An 18,385-nucleotide genomic window follows, 5' to 3' on the forward strand; every position below is an offset into this window, starting at 1 on the left:
TAGGTATATATGCCTATATATGCCTATATATATATACATACATACATACAGGGGATTTATGAGAGTGACTTACAGGCTGTGTGGTACAGCAAATCTAACAATGGCTGCCTACCAATGGAAAGTCCAAAAATCTGGTATTGGTTCAGCCTATAAGGTTGGATGTCTCAGCTGGTCTAGAATGCAGGAATCCTGAAGAAGTAAGCTCTAATGAAAAGGAATGAACTTGCCAGCAAGAGTGAGGGCAAGCAGACCAAAAGAGAGAAAGCTTGCTTCTTCTGTGTCCTTTATGTAGGCTGGCAGCAGAAGGTGTTGTCCAGATTAAAAACTGTTCTTCCCACTACAAATGATTTAATTAAGAAGCCAAAAATTCCTCGCAGGTATACCCAGGTGCTCGGGTTTTAGTCAACTCCAATGGTAATCAAGTTGACAACCAATTACAGTCATCACAGGGCCCTCTCTGCCTGCTGTTAAATTCCCCTTTCCAGCCCTTCATCATCATCGTTGCTGCTTGTTTGCTTTCAAGATGTATTTAATTTTTTATGTGTATGCATGAGTGCAGTTTCCACAGAGTGAGAAGAGGGTGTCCACTCCCCCAGGAATTTGAGTTACAAATGGTCGGGAGTCAGGGTGTGGGTGCTGGGAACCAAATTCTTGTCCTCTAAAGAAAATAAAAATAAGAATAAAATAAAATAAATAAATAAAGCAACTTATGCTCTTAACTGCTGAGTCATCTCTCCAGCTCATCCCCTGCCCCCAAGCCACATCACTTTTCACCTCCCCATAGTTTGCCATTAAACAGTAAAGACAGATCAGACCTAGGGGTCAAGTAGCTAGAGAAATAGCCCCACAGCTGTAGCTGCAAGAGAAGCCAGAAAGGCCGAGCACAGAGCACAGCGTCCTGCCCCTAAAATTTTCTTCCCTAATCTGGCCGGGACCACTCCTCTGCTCACAAGCCTCCACCTCCCTAGTCGCTCCCTCCCCTGCCCCATTAACTGAACTTCCCCTCTAATAACTGTCACTCTTCAGAGTTCTATCAGGAGGTGAAGTCAACTAGTTTGTGTCTCTATGATCATCTGCTCAGCATCCAGCTCCTGCCTGGTCCTACGTCTCCCTCCTCACTGTGTCCACAGAGCCGTCCACTAACCCTTTATTCATTTGGCGAACAAGCGACCAAGTGATGCCTGGAATTCTAGGGTCCAGCAGCCCTCTGATGGGACATCTTCTGTCTTAGACTCTGCCTCTCTATTACCGCTACTCAAGCACTGAGTGGTCCTTTAGTCACGGAAGTCTAGAACATTCCTTTTTATTCCTTGGTCCAGAAACACGTGCCCAAGGCAGAAGAGTCAGCTTATCCCCTGCAGAGATGACTCAGTAGCATCACACTCAGCTGGCCACTGGACTGGGAGGAGCAGGGACAGCACTGTTGGTCCCCAGCCAGCAGCTACATTTATCGCTAAGCACTGTCAGAGCCCACAGAGTGTTCCAAGGACAATCAGGGCCGTGACTCAGGCTTCCTTCTGCCTGGGTGGCCGAGATGCCATTAGCCTTTTGCTCCTCTATTTTTGTCTATTTCGGATCCAACAAGACCGGTGACTTCCTTCCCTCATCTCCTTAGTTCCTCATCTCATTTCGGTTTCCTTACGACTTGTGTGATTCCATAATCCAGGGATCCCCAAATCATCCACTATTCATTAAATTTCTTGATATCCTCCTGGGCTACTTCTGATGAATATTTTAATGAATATTCATCAATATTCAATATCAAAGAAAAATAAAATTTAGCTAAAATGGGTGTCAGCAAATACAGATCTATGTGAGAAAGAAGCCTGCCCGTGTGGTCTTCAGGTCCTGACTGTACGTTCATTCCCTCCGTAACCTGGCACTCTTGTCTCAACCTTCACAAAGTCCTTGATTTTAGACGCCATCCTGAGTCTCTCCGGCCAAGCGCAGAATCTGCAGGTGAGAGGTACCAGGTGTCTGTATCCAGAACAAGAAGTGGAAGAGTGAGAGGCATGGAGAAGAGATGAGCCACAAGGGGGTGGTCTTGGGTTCGAACCTGATCCTATTTCTTCAGAACAGTGACTACAGCTGACCCGTCCAGCATGTAACTATCAGCCATATGCATAATTAAAATTAAAATTAATTAAAATTCAACACTCATAATTTTTAAATATTTCAGAGCCAGTGCCTGCCCAGTGAGCCAGTGTCTGCCCAGTGAGACAGCGCCTGCCCAGTGAGCCAGCGCCTGCCCAGTGAGACAGCGCCTGCCCAGTGAGACAGCGCCTGCCCAGTGAGACAGCGTCTGCCCAGTGAGACAGCGTCTGCCCAGTGAGACAGGTGGCGTAACAATTCCATCACTTGAGAAAGCACCACCAGGCAGAGCCTAGGAAGGTCCCAAGTGCCCATCAGTGTTTCCTATTAGGGAAAAAGGGAGGGACCGGTAATGGGTTTGTTTAAAATTTAAGAAGACCTCAATTTGAGATCCTAAGCACGAGGGAAGTCCACCTGTATTCCTTTGAGGGCATCATTTCTATTTGTGAACAACTCAAAAGTCTGGGTTTGGAGGGGTGCTTGCTATTTCTGCCATTGTTTATGGTCCTGGGGACTTGAATCCAGAGCCTCTGCCTGCTGGGGGAGCCCTTCCACCAAGCTTTGCGTCAGCCTGTCTCTGTGATTAATTAAACTACAACAGAAGCAGAGAGATCCTTGGTTTGTGTGACTCTAAGAATTACAGTATGATGTCATGGGTCTGCCGCAGCATTTTGAAAAGTTGTTTTGTTTTGTTTTTTTAAAGCCGACCTCCTTATGATTAATTACTTCCATTACTTTTAACCCTAACCCGTGTTTGAAATACCGCCACCCTGCCACAAGGATCACATGAGCGAGGCAAATTAGCAAGCCCTGTGATCATCAAGGGGCAGCAGGCATAAAACTGCATTGATTTTAATCCATTAACACAGACTGTGAAATTATGTCTTTTCTTAATGTAGTAATTTGGTTAATAATATAGAAACTCTAAAGGAAATTCTCTTCTCAGGCAATCGTTAAAAAAAAAGCACGTTAGCTCTAATGTGCACACTATATATACATATATGTGCTTATTAAAGTGTGTTCCAGGAGGAATTTTGCTTAAGGAATTTTTATTAGCTTAGTTCTTATGGCTGTATTTATATAAAAGAAATTAAGTAAAAATAATCTTCTTGGGGCTGGACAGATGGCTCAGCAATTGACAGCCTTGTTACTCTTCCAGAGGATCTGAGTTCAATTCCCAGCACCCATATTGGGCTGTTCACAATCACCTAGAATTCTACCTCCAGGGAATCTGACACCCTCTCCTTGGCTCCACAGACACCATACACATATGGCAGACACCCAAACACACACAGGTACACTTCACACACACGCACGCACGCACACACATTTTTTAATCTTTAAAAAATATTAAATAGAGCAGAGAGATGGGTCAGTAATTAAGAACATTTGCTGCTCTTGCAAGTCCAGTTCCTGTCACCCATATGGCAGGGGATTCAAAATCTCTTCAAACACTGCATGAATGCCTCACATATACATAACATTCAAAAATCACATAGACACATAAATTTAAAAAGTGAACATTTTATAAAATATATCCTTTGGCTCAGAATTTTCATTAATTTACATTTTTTATATTTACTTTATTGTATGAAGATTTTGCCAATGTGTGTGTGTGTGTGTGTGTGTGTGTGTGCATGCGTGTGCCACATATGTGCCCAATGCCCATGGAGGTCAGAAGAGGGCATCAGATGCCCTGGAACTGGAGTTCCAGATGACTAGGATCCTCATGTTGATTCTGGGAACTGAACCCAAGTCGTCTACAAGAGCAGCCAATGAATTTAACTGCCTAGCAACCCCTGAATTTTCACTAATTTAAAGGCAGACTCTCCCTTTCACTCCCTTTTCTCCCCCCTCCCCCAGAATCTCCATTTTGATTTAGTGAGCCTCTCTTCCTAACACTGAAATAGTGTGGTAGCTGTTACCTGTAGTCCTAGGACTGAGGAGGCCGAGGCAGTCTCATTGGGAGTTCAAGGCCAGCCTGGTCTGCATAGGAGATAAAGAGAGTACCAGTTATGTCTTCGTTGTTATGATCAAAATACCTAGCAGAAAACAAAGTTTGTTTTGGTTCATGGACTCAGTCCATCACAGTGGAAAGGTGTGTTAGAGCAGCTGTGTCCATGGCAACGGGAGTGAGAAACTGAGTGGACATCCACATGACTCAGAGAGGAAGCAGAGAAAACTAGATAAAAGTCAAAGGTATGGATAGCTTTCAAAGTCTTGCTCCTGGAGTCTTGCTACTGCCAGCCAAGCCCCATCCCCTAAAGACTTCAGAATAGCACCTGTCCAAGGGTCAGAAATACAGTTCCAGTGGTCAAGTGCTCGCTGAACATACACAAGACCCCAAGACGTAAAACCTCTGTCGTCACCATCGGAGTGTGTGCCTGTAGTCCCAGAACTTGGGATGGGGAGTCAGAAGAACCATAAGTTCAATGCCTGCTTGGGGTGCAAGAGATCATGTCTCAAAATATTAAACAAATCAGTAGCTCCATATGCTAGGGAGTAAGGATTCAAAACATGAGCATGTGGAGGACATTGCAGATTTGGGCAGTCACATATACGGGGACCTTGTCTCAGAGAGAGGGAGAGAGAGAGAGAGAGAGAGAGAGAAAGAGAGAGAGGAGACTGTTCAGTCCGTTAAAAAGCACAAGTCTTGGCTTGGTTTGTTTTCCTCCAGTCTGTTCAGCAGTAGAGAACCGGGAGCTTCTGCTGAGATTTTTGGGAGAGGCGCTGAGGCAGCCTCATACCAAACAGCAAGCAGCACGTACCCTCTGCCGAGCAGCAACAGAATCTGTGGCTGGGAAACTGTGAGCTCAGGTTTCAGCACCTTGTTCCAAAGTCCCTGCGGTTGTTAATACCTTCAGGCAGAGGAGAATGCTCCAGCTAGGGCTGTGCTTCAGCAAAACGCTCTGCAGCTCGGGGCTGCAGTCGAAGGCTGGAGGGAGAGTACAATGGATTTTTGGGTTTTTTCTTTTTTTTTTCCTTCTGAGAAGAGAATGTTCTTTTCAGCTTGGTACATCAGATACACAAGTCACTCAAGAGCCAGGTTCTTCTCCAGATCCTGTCTTCCTCCTCGGCAGGGTGACACTAAACGCTGGATAAAACAGATACGCAATAGTAAATAAATAATTCAATGAATAATTCAAGATGCAAGGCTGTGAGACTAGACATGCTGCTGGTTCCAAAGGCAGGGAGACATCCTGGTGACCTCTGTTGTAGAAGAATCTAGTGTGCACAGTAATTAATCGTCAGCCCTCATGTTCTACGGCTCTCAAGCCTAGAACAGCATGACTGCCTAGAACACATGTGGTGGGGTGCCAGAACCTTTGGCAATAGTACCATTGTCATTGTCTGTGGCCACTTATACCCATCTATGTCCCCACGACCTCAGCCACCAGTTTTTTTTTTCTTTTTGAACATTACATAACAACACGTAAGCCATGTGTTTAATTTCGGTATAGACCTCTCATGTGAACTCCGGCCTTCCCGGCCCTTCTCTCTCAATGGCGGCTCCATCTGCTCACTGGAATCAAAAAAGCCTTGGGGTTTTCTGTGACTCCTTTTCAACTCCCAACCTAGAAACTCAGTAAATCCCAACTCAGGTCACTTCTTACACTGTTGTTCTTACTAACCCACATGAGTGATTCTGAGTCTTGTCTGGGGACACTTTGGGTACAACAGACATCAGTGGGTCCAGGCAACTTGGACCTGAAATACACAACACAACCCCACCTCACCACCACGGGGAACCATCTACCCCACAATACATGTATCCATCAAGAGAAATCGGTCCTGGCTCCCGCCACTGTCCCTCAGCTGGATCCCCTCCGTGATCTCCTGCTCCCCCACAGCTGATCTTGCCTAGTTCCCTCAGTTATCGCCCACACACCCGCTGACTGTTCTGTGGAACAAGGCGGATCACATCGCTTCTCTGCAGATAGTATTCCTCCTGCTCTCTCTGTGTAGCCCTGGCCATCCTGGAACTCTCTACATGGACCAGGCTGGCCTTGAACTCACGTAGATTGACCACCAAGTGCTGGAATTAAAGGCATGCACCACCATACCTGTGAGAGCAAAGTTTTTGTTTGCTTTTTCCTAGTCTATTTCTGGGAATAGGCCCTCCATCTTGTTCAGAAAGACACACGGCCTCCCCAACAGTCGCGTGTCTGCTCACAGGCCCACCCCTGTGCCATCTTTGGCCTCACAACTGCCTGCTCTCCTCGCCGCCTCACACCTCTGTCTGCTCCCAGAATCCTCCCGGCATGGTCTCGTCTTGAGACCTCTCCCCTCATCCCTGCTGGAACATGCCCATCCCACTTCTCCCAAAGTTGTCCTCCGAAGTTGTATTCTTTGTGTGACCGAACTGACTTGGCCTGTTTCCCGCTACAGCCCCGGGCTTCCTCCCAACTGCACTGCTCACTTCCGGCTGTAACCTTGCTGCCGCACTCACCGTGGACTTGGCCAGGCAGTCTTCCATTCAGCCGCTTGTCAGGCACCGTGCACCATCCCACACCATTAGAGTTCAAATTCCGTGAGAGAAAAGTGGAATGTTTGTTTTGTTGACAGGAGCTCTCTCTGTGTAGCCCTGGCCATCCTGGAACTCTCTATGTGGACCAGGCTGGTCTTGAACTCATGTAGATTGAACACCAAGTGCTGGAATTAAAGGTATGCGCCACCACACCTGTGAGAGCAAAGTTTTTGTTTGCTTTTTCCTAGTCTATTTCTGGGAATAGGGTAAACACAAGAACATAAAGAAAGGAAGGAGGGAGAGTAGGGGAGAGAGAGAGAGAGAGAGAGAGAGAGAGAGAGAGAGAGAGAGAATAAGCTCATTACAGATCATGTAGCATATACAAATAGTAAGAAGATAATAAGAGAAATCCATTTTAATCCCAACACCAGAGCTATGGTCTCAGAACATATTCTATGTATTTTCAGCCTCTGGGAGGTTCTGGAGATCTCTGCTTGCATCTCGTCCTTCCCATGGTCCCTCAGAAGCAAGACAGGGAAGGGGAGCAGGGCCCTGTCCTCTTTGGCAGTCCTGACCTTTCAGATGGCAGTAGGTGTGGCCCTCCTGCCTGCATCAGTAGCAGGCGTGGCAGGGGTAGGGGTCAGGCCCACTGTCGAAGGCTGCCAGGACTCCTCCAGACAGCAGCTCCTGAGCATGCCTTCAGAGAGGTAGTCCGTGCTCTCCCGACAGTTTGCACGGACGGATCCCACCCAGTTGCTTCTTTTCTCCCAAGTTTAACTTGCCTATGTACAGTTCTGCGCACTTTTCCATTATCTTTCCGAAAAACTTGCCCCCCCTCCACACTCAGATACATACTTGATGGTGGAATCTTTTGATGTGCATGTGTAAAAGATCTGCACGCACACTCTGTATCAAAGCGTGAGGTAATATAGACTGCCTTGGTTTACAAACACACTGGGAAATCCAAGACCTGTTCAAGGCACAAATGGGAGAAGCAGCTGAGACCGTAAAAGATGAGCCCTAACAGGGGAGGGTGGGAGTCCAGCTGCAAGGCCAAGGGCATCATGAACTCAGGTGCACTTGGCCCTGGAATTCACTGGGTCTGAGGTGGGGTCTGAAGCAGGGACATGAAGTGGACATCTTGGCAAATATTTGAGAGCCTGGTCTCACTCTGTTTTGTTACTGAAACTGAAAACCACAGAGCAATTGGCAAAGACCAACAATGCTGAAGACTAAGGGATTCAAGGTCAAGGGGTCACCGCTGGTGAGATCCTCTTTACATCACACAGCAAGACAAAACTCCCTACTTCATGTCTCCTCTTATATAAGAAGTCACATCTGGTTAGGGCCCCACCCTTGCAGCCTTCTTGGACCTAAATCATTTTCCAAAGATCCCACTTCCAAATATCACAGCCTATAGACCCCACCCTCCTAATACTCACTGGTAGAGACTGATTTCATTATGACTTTGGATAAGTACATTCAAAACATAGAAATATCTGATATTTTTTAAAAAAGAAAAGAATGGAGAAAGGAAAGAGGAAGGAAAAGAAATAACTGATGTACATCAGAGAAAGATCAGAAAGCTAGATCCAGTCCTAGGAAAAGGAGATGGCAGCCAGAGAAGCAGACCGAGGTCCCAGATGACCAGGGATCAGGCACAGCCTTGAGCCACAGAAGAACACAGCCGGAACCTGGGAAATGCAGATGAACTGAAGCCAGGGAAGCGGACAAGTCAAAATCTCTTCAAGGATAGAGAGGGGGGCGGTTACAGGGTGCTGGGTGGGTGGGGTGGGGGATGGGGTAGAGTGCCCTTCTCCACAGCTCAGCCCTCTGAGCCTCTAGCTGTCTAGTGAGGCCATGGTCAGCTCCAGACACAGCAGTCCTGTTTCACACTGGTTTGGGGTAGAGGCGGATGTGGAGCGCACGTACACAGTAAGCCCTTAATGATGGGAGAGGGCCTGGAGGGATCACAGCTGGTACCTAAACACGGTATTGTACATTGGCTTACTGTCTGCGGCAGGAGTCTTTGGAGAGCAAAGGTTTCATAAATGATGGTTAAAACTAACGACCGGGTCTAGGGATGGAGCACTTGCCTAGCACGAGTAAGGCCCTAGGTTTGATTCCCAGCACGGGGGGGGGGGGGAAGCATAAACAAAACAAAGCAGAAAAGCTAAATGTAGACTCTTTTTGTTTATTCCAAAACCATTTATGTAGCCTGCCTCAAAGATACCACTGATGCCAGGAGCAGGTGTCTTTAAATGAATAATGAATTTGGGTTGCTCGCCTCTCTCAATTCAGAAGGTAACAGTCCCTCCCCGCCTCTGCATCCAGAGCTGCCTTTATTTATCTGTATTCAGTGTCCCTGGCAAGTCAGGGATCTTCAACCCCATGACAGCTTCTCCCCACGCTCTGCTTCTCCCCACACACCTCCCCACACTCTGCTTCTCCCCCTGGGGGGTTCTCACAGACAGAGTGCCCTCTGGTGCCAGGAACAACCCAGAAGCACAGGTGGAGAAGTCTCCTGGGAGGCGAACATTAATTAGTAAGGATGACGGCTCTCCGATGGTTTCTCCACACCCCGCTGTTTGCCAGTGGGCCACTCCAAAAGCTCCACAAGCTTCCTCGGGGATCCCTAGCAAGACAGAGTTGACTGGCTTCCAACAGAGACTCACATGTTCATGTGCCTTTCACGGGCCTCTCTTTTCCTGCTCTCAAATAAACCACCTTCACCAAAGCCTTGACTTTGGGTCTTTGTGGAGGCAAATGAAACTCTATTCAAGTCTGTAATCAACCCAGGGCTCATGACTCACATTTGTAACTGAAGGTTTCTCTCCCACCATCCAGTTCCTGAATAACCACTCTGAGGCTTAATATTAATTGCAAATGGTTTGGCCTATGGCTTAGGCTTATTATTAACTAGCTCTTCCAACTTAAATAAATCCATTTCTGTTATTCTCTATTTTCCCATGAGACTCATGGCTTGTTACCTCACATCTTGCTTCTCTGGGACTGGTGGTGCCTTCTAGACTCTGCCCTTTTTCTTCCTGTATCTCTGTTTGGATTTCCCACCTGACTCTATTCTTCCTGGCTATTGGCCAAACAAGCTTCTTTGTTGACCAATGGTAATGAAACACATTCACAACATACAGAAAGACATCACACACTTGGTCTTTTCAGTGCTCAGGAGACTGAGGCAGTAGGAGGCCACCCAGGGTTACATAGTGAGATTCTTGTTTTAAAAAAAAAAAACACAAAAACAAAAAAAACCCCTCTGTTCATTAAAGTTCTATTGATCAATGAAGATACAGAGTTAAAAAAAGCTAAAATCCCTACTCAGGAGAAAAAGGAGAAAAATCACAGTGTTAAGATCAAGTCCCAAAGTCAAGTCTTCCATTGGCCTGCAGCTGGCTTCTTTAATTTTCTTACTGAAGGGTATTTGGGGGTAGTGCTGAAACTAGCCCACTGTTCTGCGTTCCTGGTCCATCTGGGCACCATCCGGTAGGTTTATCACAAACTACCCACCATGCTGGACTTACAAATAGACAGAGCTCCTTCTCTCAGACAAATGAAGGCATGGCACCCATTTAAGCCGGGTGGATTGGTGAGCTAGGGAAGCTGCAAGCATCTAGGTACATGAACCAGTTCTCTTGGAGGAAGGAGTCTCCCTGGAGAAGATGAAGACTGAAGAAGACAGCAAGAGGCCCATTTCCCATCCGGCCCCTACCAGGTCCTTTTGAAGTCAAAGGGTTGCTTTTCAGGGGTGTGTTCTGCTTTAAGACCATTGTAAATGACAGCTCAGAGGTGGCAAGGAACCTCTGAGGGCTGCAGGTGCAAGCTACAGAGACTGGCACTACCCTGGTACCACAGGGCTTGCAGCTATGTGATGCCAAGAAACGGCATGGCAGAGACACAGCAGGGTGGTCACAGAGCAACCTACAGAGGTGAGGATGCAGAGTCAGCCTCTCAAGGCCTGGGAAGCAGTGATCTCTAACACCAAGGGGCCGGAGAGGTGAGAAGTGGGCTGTGGTTGAGCTGCTGCTGTTACTCGTGTAGGGAGGGTCACTAAGATGCAGCCAGACCTCCAGCATGGAGTGAAGGCAAAATCTGAGTTAGTCTTATCGCTTGTACCCAGAGCTGAGAAATGTGAATGTAATAGTTGGAATGTTCTGGGTCTGTGCTACAGAAGCCAAGCTGCCCTTTGGATGCTGTGGTCATACACTCCAAGAAGAAACCTCCCCAGGCCAGGAGACAGTAGTGGTTACCCTGAAGGTAGTCACGGCCCTACAGGATGAGTAGTGTCATTTCTGTGTGGGATGTGGGAAGATAATGACTGGGTCTTCTGGAATGTGGAAAGCGGGGGGTGGGGGGGCACAAGAGGTTAGGTATAGTGGGAACAGACGCAAGCTGAACGTGGTTGGGAAGAAAAGGGGCCCCTTCTCAACACACACATTCTCCACAGAACTGCTTGAGGAGCCTCAGGAAGGCAGCAAGCAGTCCCAGAGAAAGCCAGGAAGGCGATGATGTGGTACAGCAGGGGTTTTGGTCTGTATTCAGGGCCATGGGGGAGTGTCTGAATGGAGTGTTACTTTCAGTAGGGGATCGCTCACTCACTATGGAGCCTAGAGCTGAGCAAGATAAGAAATAGGGCACAGTTAGGAGACTTTTGCATGTTTTCCTGTTGTTCCTCTGCCCAGATCTGTTTTCCATAGCTTCTCTTTTGCTCTGTGCCCTACATAACGCTGGACCTCTAACCTCTGGACACATTTACCCAACGGGAGACTTAGCAAGAGCTTGGAGGGCAGGGGGTGAGGTGGGGTGGGTGAGGTTAGGTACCTTCTCGTACTGTCCAGTCTCTGCCTGAAACCACGGCAGAAAACCTGCCTTCCACGCCAGCACTAGTCAAACTGCTGCCCTTGCTTGCTTCCCTTGAGCTATTAGGGTGTGGGAGCAATGGCTTTCTGCTGTGGCTTGATACCCCAAATAATGTTGGGGAGCTTGGGTGAGCCCTCACTATCACTACCGTGGGTCCCTGGCAGATACAGGAGGTGCTGGTTTACACAAATGAGGGTTGTGGGGACTGGTGCAGAACAGAGGCAGGAGCAAAGACAAATGGAGAGATGCCAGAGCTCCCTGGCAGGTGAGAACAAGGGACTAATTAGACATAGGAGAGTCTGTTTGCTACCTACTGCTGGGTAACAAGTCGCCACAATTGAAAACAATGCATCCTGTTATCTTTCTGTGCCAAGTGAGGCGGGGAATCCAGGAATGACTTCATGGGGTCCTGGGCTTTAGGATCTTCCATGAGGCTGCCATCAGGTTGTCCCCAGGAGTAGGGGTCCCCTATGAAGGTTCAAGGGTGGCATACTCACTTTCAAGGTCATATGGTTGTTGGGAGAGTTCGGCTGAATTGGGGCTTCAATTCCTTGCTGCCTGCTCATCAGACTCTGCCCTCCATTCCTGGTAGACACGGCAGAGTGTTTGGTGAAGCTCTGTAAAAGAGTTCTGTCAATCCATGATGTGGCGGCACATGCTGATGATCCCAGGAGTCAGGAGGCTGAAACAAGGTGATAGAGAGTTCGAGACCAGGCTGGGCTACATAGTGAAGCGTATATAAGTGCAATTATATACCCTAGCTACAATAGTGACACCCTGACACCTTTACTCTGTTCTATTGTTTGGAATCAGAACACAGATCCTGCCCACACTTCATAGAATGGGGAGGGAATTACACAAGACAGAACCCTTGGATTTGGGGATTACTAAAACCATTCTACAGTCAAAAGGAGGAGGAGGAGAAGGTGATTCTATAAATCTTTACTTTAAAAATTGTGCCATTTATTAAGCAAGTGTGTTAAAGAACAAGTGGATGGCGTTGGAAGGAGGGCTATGGCTCATTAGAGATCAGAACAGGCTGTCTCCCACAGACTCAGAGGTGGCCTCCGAAGGAGACAGAGGAGAGGGCAGGCCTGGGAACTAGGAGGAGGTCTTTCTGGTCTTGTTTATTTGCTGGGGTGGGGACAGGGACGATGAAAGGAAAAACAAAAACACAGACCTGTGACCAAGTCTCTGTAGGAAAGATGAAGGGGAGAATAGATTTATCTTTTCAGGAGAGGGAGCTGCAAGTTTTACAGGGGAGTTTCCATGTCTTACTGAAAGGAGTCAGGAGCCAGAACAATGTCTCAAGTCCTGAATTTATTCCCTAATGAAAGGAGTTGGACTTCCGCTACTTATGTGGGTCTCCTGGGAGCATTTGAATGAGAGCTATGGATTCAGAGATGACGTGCTAACGGGCTGAGAAGCATGAGATTGTGGGGCGGTGTGAGCCACACCCAAGTGGGGCGGGGAGGGTCTGGAAATTTGTTCACACCCCACCGACTGGCTTCTCTGCTCCGCGTCATCCTGTGACTCGGTCTCCCCAACCTGGGGGCATCACCTGTCCTGTTCACCTCCCAGCATGTCCTGAGGACCACAGGGCTGTGTAGAGGACACCACTGTGGGCAGTGGATAGGGAAGTAAGACGTAGGCCCCAGCCTGTTAGCTTCTACGGTGAGCCCTCCTCACCCACGAAGGCAAGTAGGATTTGCCTAAAAGATGTCTGTTCTTTCGTCAGCACCACCCCTGGTCTGATGCACAAAGCAGGAATAGGTCAAGGGCTACTGAACTGCCCATGAGCTCGTGACTGTGACAGAACCTCAAGCTTGCTGATATTGTGGCACTTCTCATCAATATTTTCCTATACATTTAACAAATATGTCCTGTTATCATTTTCTCTTTTGTGTTTATGTATGACCAGTGTATATGTGTGTAGAAGGCCGCAACCACACTCTCCACCATAGATGGTGCTGCACTGCCAGGTGAGCTAGAAAGCTCACACGTGTTGGTAACTTTCCACTACTCCCAAGGTATCACCTGGGACTGGGAGCAGTTGACCAATCCAAGAGTGACACGTCCGAAACAGGATCTGTTTCCTATATAAGGGATGGGTTCCATCATATCTGGGTCTCCGCCATGTGGCTTATGCTCTAGCTCCCAAGAGGATTAAAGCCATTTCTGCAGAAGGATCCTGTGTCCCGCGTGGTTCTTGCAGGCGAGGCCGAGCGCAGGACATATGTGTATGTACATACAAGTGTGCACATGTTTGTGTGTGTGTGTGTGTGCGTGTGCAAGTGCAAGTGTGCCACAGTGTACATCCAGAGGTTGGAGAATATCAGAGACTGTGTTTTTTCCTTCTATCTTAATTGACAGAGAGCCTCTTTTTTTTTTTTACTTTTTTTTCCTTATTTATTTATTTATTTAAAGAATTTCCACTTCCTCCCCTCCTCCCAATACCCTCCCGCTCCCCCCACTCCCTCAGCTCCTCCCTCACCATTCCCAAGAGCAGTCAGGGTTTCCTGCCCTGTGGGAAATCCAAGTTCCTCCCCCCTCCCTCCAGGTCCAGGAAGGTGAGCATCCAAACAGGCCAAGATCCCAAAAAGCCAGTCCATGCAGACGAAACAAGACCCAGTGCCATTGTCAATGGCTTCTCAGTCAGCCCCCATGTCAGCCACCTTCAGAGAATCCGGTTTGATCACATGCTCGTTCAGTACCAGTCCAGCTGGCCTTGGTGAGCTCTCATTCGATCAGTCCCCTTGTATCAGTGGGTGAACGCACCCTTCGCGGTCCTGACTTCCTTTTTCATGTTCTCCTTCCTTCTGTTCTTCATTTGGACCTTGGGGGCTCAGTCCAGTGCTCCAATGTGGGTCTCCGTCTCTATCTCCATCCATCATCGGATGAAGGCTCCCTCTGGTTCTGCTTTCCTTGCTCACGATCTCCCTCCCTCTGTTTCTCATTTGGACCTAGGGAGTTAAGTCCAGTGTTCCAATATGTGTCTCTGTCTCTATCTCCATCCTTTGCCATATGAAGGTTCTGTGGTGACATGCAAAATATTCATCAGTATGGTTATGGGCCAAGGCCAGTTCAGGCACCCTCTTCTCTCCCTGCTGCCCAGGGAACAATCTGGGGACCTCTCCTTGGGCCTGGGAACCCCTCCAGAATCAAGTCTCTTGACAGAGAGCCTCTTGTGTTCAACGCTGCATAAGGGCCACATGGCCCAGGAACTTCTGGGAATTCACTATAGGCCTCCAGAATAGTCTACTAGCATCTACATGACTCACAAACATCTGTAACTCCAGGACCCTCTTCTGACCTCTGTGGGTACCAGGCTTTTACATGATGCACACACATACGTGTAGGCAACGCACCCATATACATAAAATACAATTTTTTAAGTTAAAAAAAAATCTGCCATCTTCAGAGGCTCCAGGCTCCTATGGGCATGTCTATTTCTTTGTATGTGCTATCTACAGCTGGTTCCCATCAGACCAGAAATATGGAGACTTCCTCTGGCCCCTGTAACCACTCCTGCCGTCTCCCTTCTCTTAGTGGTAGACCTCAGTCTTAGCAGGTCATCCAGCTGGGTTAACTTTTATAAGGACCGTTTCCTCCAAGCCTGGCCACGTGACCAAGTTTGTGTGGCAGGAAGAGGTGCAAAGACAACCTCTGTCACTTCCCTAGAAGGAAACAGCTGGTTTGGGCCCCTCTCTCCTCTGGGCTAGAAGGTGAGCAGTGAGCTGCTGTAGTTTTTAGCTGGTGGATACAAGGGCTCCCCAGTGGGCTGGAGAGAGGGCTCAGTGGTTAGGAGTGCTTGCTGCGCAACCACAGAGACAAAAGTTCAGATCCCAGCACCTCTGTAACAAGCTGGGTGTCCTGAGGGTGATTTTAACCCTCGCTCTAAGGAGCACAGAAGCAGGAGAATCTCTGTAGCTTGCTAACTTCCAGCCTAGCCAAGAAAACACAGGTCTACAGTTCAGGAAGAGACTCTGCCTCAAAATAGGAGGCAGGTGATAACAGATACCTGTCACACTCATCTGGCCAATCTGTGTGGGCACAAGTTTGCACACTTACACACACATGCATACACTCACAGAGACACAGACATACACATGAACTAAATAAATAAAAGAATAAATTACCTTTTAAAAGTGCCACCCAAAGGGACAGCAAACTAACAAGACAGGAGGAACCTGGGTCTCTTGGGGCCCTTCTAGTTCAGAACCACAAACCTAGGCATAGACACTTATTTCCAGATTAGGATGTAAGAGGAGATGAGCTTCTACCAGATCTATGCTACAGTATTTGGGGGGCACTTTTGTTACAGCAGACGAACCTAGACTCCGAGTGACACACTCCTGCCTTGGTGGAAGTGACAGCTGAAATCCAGTGTGACTCCGACACCTGAACAAGTTTTAACCCAAGTCACTCATCCGCGTCCTCCTTCTGTCGCGAGCACTCAAAACCTTACCTTCGTTTCGTTGTCAAGGCCATGAAGTTTAAGACTTAATGGTCCCTGCTTCAAATACATCCCCTTTGTGTCTTCAGATTGGGGCTAAAGTCCAGGAGGTGGGGGGAAAGAACACAGCAGATGGGAGTCCAGCCCCGACATTTGCCAGCTGTAGTCGCTCTCCTAGTTACTAACCGCCCTGGCACCAGGTGCCTTGTATGCCCAATGGGGGTGGCCACGTGTGTACTCTCCTGCTCCACAGGTGGTGTGGAAAGAATCAGATAGGCCGTGATGAGTCACGAGGAGGAACCAGCCCTTGCCAGAGACTCTTGGGATCCTGTGTCTAAAGGACCTTCTTCATTGCTCAACCTGATGGTCGGCGCCGACTTGAACTCTACACCCATTAGCCAGTTTGAGCAGGGGGTGGCGACCCAGTTGATACAATGCAAGCCAATTAGGCACGGAATCCTCAGTGGTTACGAGTGCTTGCCACACAAGCACAGCACAACAGAAACTGGGCATAGTGGTGCCCTCCTGTGCTCCCTGGATTCAGGAAGCAGAAGCAAGGAGGTTGGTAGCTGAAAGACAATCTCAGCTACATAGTGAGTTGGAGACCCACCTGAGATACAGGAGCCCTCAACTCAGAAAGAAAAATATTATTTTCCTTGGTTGCTCCGTGCACATTTCTTATGGTTGCTCTGAACATCTCAGACTTTGCCTAGCATGGGTCAACACAAGCGTTGTGCAAGTAAGGTTGCATTAACTTGTCTGTGAATATTTATCTACCAGGATGGAAGCTACAAGGAAGAATCTCCACCCACCCTTCCCACCACCCACTCCCAGTCTTCCTTTGAGTGGATGTAACAAGCCCACAGAGGGAAGGCAGCAGCCATTCCAGGGAGTCACAGAAGGGTCAAGATTTTGCACTGGAAGTCACAGAGTCAAAATTACCCAGATTGTTTGCTGATGCCCTCCCAAGGTGCCCTGCCCTTTGCTCTGTTCTGCGGTTCGTTCATTTTCGCGCTGAAGCTCTTACAGAAACGCTGACTCTACTCTCCTGATTGCCCCTCTAATCAGATCCACTCTTTCTCCACCTCCTTGATCTCTCCTCTCAAATGCAGTCGCTAATGATGTGTGCATGTGCCAGACTTGAACAAATGTTGAGCTGCGAACTACTGCGTCTGTTAATTCTATCCTCGGCTCACACGGGCGGGATCCTCGAGTGCTGGCAGATGCTGCCTCCCCGGGGCCTCCGCGCCCAGTCACCCGCTTTCTTGATGAAGAAGGAGGGGGATATTTTGTCCTGTGACTATGATTTGAATAAAATTGATTGTGCTCAGGGAGAGAAGTGGAACCACAGGAAGGTATTGATGGACAGAGCATAAATGCATGGCAATGAATAACATGAGTGAGCATTCAGTAAATGACAGCAAGGCAGAGCTGAGGTCGTCCACAGCCAACCCAACTCTGTCGACACTGTCAGAGTATCAAATGAGACTCCGTGCATAGTCCAGATGAATCATCACAAGAACAAACCACTGTGTTGAAGAACCAGGGTACCACAAACAGATCCTTGATTCTGAATCTAGGTTCCACACTTGGGCAAGGGACTCTGACTTGTGCAGTGTTGGAGATCGAGAAACACTTTGTTGATGACCTGCGGATATTCAATGAGTTAACATTTAAAAAAAAAAAAAAAGCACGCCACTAAAATCGCACGTGGTGCTTGGTAAGTGCTACATTGGTGTTTGCTGGTTTGAGAGGATAATGGTAAATCTCACTCTTGGCCAGGTTCCCAGCTGAAGCTGTCCCTGACTTCCCTTTGCCCCACATTGTCCTTGTGTTTGGGGCTTTACATATTTTATTTTGTTTTATTATTGCATAACAACATTTAATTGCACCGGTATCTCATCACCCATAGATATCGTGCTCATATTGGCTACTTCCACTTGGCGGGAGACTCTTCCACTAATGGCTCCCGTGGCTTCCACTGCAACATTTTCCCTGCCAGACTTAGTTCGATTTCAGTCTGAAGGAGCTTCTCTTCTACTTCACTACCCTGAAGCATGTCTTTTAGTTTTTTAACACCTGATTCCACTTTGACCCTCTGCAACTTCTCAGTGGTAATCTGCCCTGCGTTAGTTTCACTACGGGCTGTATTTTCAGGAAACGCCTCTTGTGTAGAGTGCCCCACACAGCCATTCCCACCCTGCCAGTGATACATGTGACCCAAGGCACACAGTCCTCTATTTTTTGAGATTCAATTACATAACTTCCTCCTCCAAACCCTCTCAATAGATCTACTTTCTCCAACTCTCTTTCAAATTTATGACCTCTTTTTTTCTTTATTGTTGTTACATACATATCTGTTGTATGCCTATGTATTATCCTAAATATATAAATACAACCTGATCAGTCTATATAATGTTACTTGTATGCATATTTTCAGGACTGGCCAATTGGTATTGAACAGCCAATTGATATGCTCTTCCCTGGGGAAAACT

General features: G+C 47.7%; 1 long non-coding RNA gene across 1 annotated transcript; it reads right to left on the minus strand.

The window, feature by feature from the left end:
* Positions 1–58: 58 nt before the first annotated feature.
* On the minus strand, positions 59–16,166 carry LOC146893822 (uncharacterized). The gene is made up of 4 exons (XR_015002683.2): positions 15,903–16,166; positions 11,932–12,116; positions 6,542–6,772; positions 59–5,185 (listed from the first exon to the last, which is right to left on the minus strand). It is a non-coding gene; the product is annotated as an uncharacterized LOC146893822 (long non-coding RNA).
* Between the last annotated feature and the right edge of the window lie 2,219 nt (positions 16,167–18,385).

The sequence above is a fragment of the Myodes glareolus genome, chromosome 8 (assembly GCF_982192425.1).
Source record: "Myodes glareolus chromosome 8, mMyoGla1.1, whole genome shotgun sequence".
Lineage (NCBI taxonomy): Eukaryota > Metazoa > Chordata > Mammalia > Rodentia > Cricetidae > Myodes > Myodes glareolus.